This window comes from Gavialis gangeticus, unplaced genomic scaffold (assembly GCF_001723915.1).
Source record: "Gavialis gangeticus isolate Ggan-Ray unplaced genomic scaffold, GavGan_comp1, whole genome shotgun sequence".
Classification (NCBI taxonomy): domain Eukaryota; kingdom Metazoa; phylum Chordata; order Crocodylia; family Gavialidae; genus Gavialis; species Gavialis gangeticus.
In genome coordinates this window covers 9522819-9526417 of record NW_017729004.1, presented here as the reverse complement: position 1 = coordinate 9526417, position 3599 = coordinate 9522819, and positions in this window count along the sequence as shown.

The window sequence follows — 3599 nt, the reverse complement described above, 5'->3', positions numbered from 1 at the left end:
GATGGCAGAGGGATACAGATGGGGAAACACAAGGAGATAAGGGGACAATGAGCTGGATCTGAGCCAGCAGTGTGCCCTGGTTGCCAAGAAGGCTAATGACATACTGGTCTGCATTGGTAGGAGCATTGCCAGCAGATCAAAGGAAGTGATTATTCTTCTCTATTCTGCACTGGTGAGACCACATCTGGAGTCTTGTGTTCAGTTTTGGCCCCCCCATTACAGAAAGGATGTGGACAAATTGGAGCGAGTCCAGTGGAGGGCAACAGAAATGGTTCAGGGGCTGGGGCACATGACTAATGAGGAGAAGCAGAGGGAATTGGGTTTGTTTAGTATGCAGAAGAGAGGAGTGAGAGGGGATTTAATAGCAGCCTTCAACTCCCTGCAGGGGGGTTGCAAAGAGGATGGAGCTGAACTGTTCTCAGTGGGGGCAGAACAAGGAGCGATGGTCTCAAGTTGCAGCAAGGGAAGCTGAGGTTAGATATTAGGAAGAAGTTCCTCACTAGGAGGGTAGTCAAACACTGGAACAGGTTACCCAGAGAGGTGGTGGGATCTTCATCCTTGGAAGTTTTTAAGACCTGGCCAGACAAAGCCCTGGCTGGGATAATGTAGCTGGGGCTGATCCTGCTTTGAGCAGGGGGTTGGGCTAGATGTGACCTCCTGAGCTCCCCTTCAACCCTCATTTTCTATGAGTGGATAAAAATATGAACCAGCATGATGAGCAGGAGTATTTACATGGGATCCTAGTAGGATGGATCCATTGCACTGATCAGTGGCAGGACGGCGGGCATTTGAGGTACTATTTTTGACAATGCTAGAACAACATATTCAGGAAGAAACGTGATTTATGTAATGATCCAATCTGGCAAAGATGTGTACATAACCTTAGGCTTCTGAATAAGCTTATTGATTTTATATGGCCAAGCTGAGTGAACTGAATACGTGAATTGTATGGACAGGGGTCTGGGTTTTTTGTCCCGTGTCTGTATAGCACCTAGCACTGGGGGAGTCCCAGTCCATGACTGCAGCTCCCAGCTGTTTCCCAGCTGTTACCAAGTACAAATAAATAATAAAATAAAAATAATGGTAAATACATAGCAGAGATAAGGCCAAGTAAATTGTTCTTAAGTATTTTTGGATGTTATTATTATGTATTATTAATTTTTATTATGCTTTTATCTGATGTGTTTATAATAAAAGTAATTATGTGTGTGTGTGCGTGTGTATAATGTGTTGTAATTGTTGTTCTAACCATGATTAGCATGATTGTTATATGTGCTTTTTAACTTAACATGATCCCTTCACGTCCCTGAGTAAACTAGTCATGCTTCCTAAATTCCAGACAGCCTAAATTGTCTTATAGCGAATACTGCATTTTTCTCCCTTGCTTTTACTAGTGCAGTTTCAATCCTGCTTCAGAGCTGCTTAACTGCTTTTCTAGGTCTGAAAATAGCAGGCGGAGGGTGTGCATATTTCCCATGTGGGGGGCAGATGGAAAAGCAACCCAGTGAAATTTGAAATGAAGAGCAAATAATGGAGCTGAGTAAGGAAAACTAGCTTGAGGGCTCCTATTAATAATGAATGTAATAACTTCCTGAAATAATGGAGAGTTGTATTCAGTAACTAGTTGGTCTTTGGATAGTTTCCTGCAGAAAGTGCTTTGTTAACATAAAAGGCACCAGGTTGGTTTTGGTTTGGTTTGTTTTCTTACCCCATGGATAAGCTACTTGCAGTTATGCTTTAACAATGACTTTCAGTGATGGGAAGAAAAAAATGATTATCATTATAGAAACAGCCACCACTTGACTTTTGGGTCCTACTAGTGAAGCTGATTCAGCTGTGGTATAAATGCTCTGGGGAGAACACTAGGAGCATTTTCACTGAGATGCTGGGGTGTGTTAGCAGAAGACCTTATGTGCTCTGCCCTTGCTCTAGAACTGCAATTCTCAGCCAGGATGCCTTAAAATGCTTTGAAGGGTGCCAATAGATACCATGGTAGGTGTCTGAACACTTGCACTTGATTCACAAGATCAACCCAGAGATTTCAAAGAGGAGCCCGTAGTGTCAAAAACCATTCTGACCTGTTGCAGTCTTCTCCAGTTCTCTGCCACAGAAGACTTGCTCTATTATTTTGTTGTAGTCAAGAAGCTGCTGAAAGCTAAGAGTTGGGTTGCTTTGAGTCTGAAAAGGCTGAGATCCGCTGTCATAGAAGCCATGAGTTACAAGTACCACTCGAGATTTATGCTAAAAGCTGTTCCAGACATTGGGGTCCTGATTGTCCAGGCTGGAGAATCAAAGGCTGCTGGATGTCATGTTAGCCACACGCTGCCTTTTGTGTTGTTAGCTATGGGAAACTTGTGTTCCTCAGCCAGGGTAGCCTGCTGAGCTGTTTGGCTTGAGCAGACACTTGATCATCACTTAAGTATTGAAGAGGTTACCTATGCTGAACTCCTTGCCATTGTTTCCTTGTCTTCCCATGGAATAAATGCACTGTTCCTCAGAAGTAGGCAATGCTCTCTGAGATCTGCCTGGATCCCCGTGTCCACACAACGGCTCTGTGCCCCAGGCCTTCGGGTCCTCTCTGCCACTATGCTGTCAGAGCCCACCAGCCAGAAAGCTCCCTCTTGTCACCCTTCTTGGGGACCTTCCTCTCTAATGTTGCCTGGATCTGCAGGCAGGGTTAAGCTCTCGATCACATAAGCAGTGATGTAAACTTTGATTCGGGAAATGATCTGTAATGCTTATTCATTTCTATCCGGCAAAACTCAAATTTAGGCATATGCTTAAGTTTCATTGATTTCAGTAGGACTTCAACGTGTTGAGCTATAATAAACTCATAGGAATAATTCAACACCAGAACAGGCTACCTAGGGAGGAGATGGACTCTATATCGCTGGAGGTTTCTAAAGGCAAATCAGCCAGATATTTGTCAAAAATGGCTTCAGGAGAATTATCCTGCCTAGGTTGGAGGTTGGACCAGCTGATCTCTCATGGTTCCTTTCGACCCCATTTTCTGTGACTCAGTAAGCTTTAATCATCCAATAGGGACGTGTTCATGAATGAGTTGCAGTAGGGAAGGGAGGGAAGGAGGAGCACTGCTACTGGTGTTGAGGGTCTCTCAAAGATGCTGGCTGGGGGAATTTATTCTAGACTGGAGCCTAAATAAATACTAGAAATTAGCCTGACTTCATTCTGCCAAAGCAGACATTTGATCTGGGGTTAGAAATTTAAAGTGCTTTAATAACTTGTTGGTGGAATGGGGGTTTCAATGCTTCTTCAGCAGCTTTTGTTCGGAAAAAAGAAATATGATCTCTGGCTAAAACCTGTTCTCCTTAGGGTTATTTACTGTCAGTTTTGCATTTGGGCTTTTAAAGCAGAAAACAGGAACATCTGATTTAGTTTTCCTCTCAGACAGAGGCAGTTTAGACATCTTGCTATGGATCCAGACCAAACACATAAGTTTGAAACTCACTCTGCATTTATGCTGGAGGTGGTCCCTGGTCAACCCAGCTGTGAGTGGGTATGTGGTCATTTGGATGGAAACCATTCTTCTCTGCACCATTGCCTATAGGAACAAAGCTGCTTCACCTCTGCTAACTTGG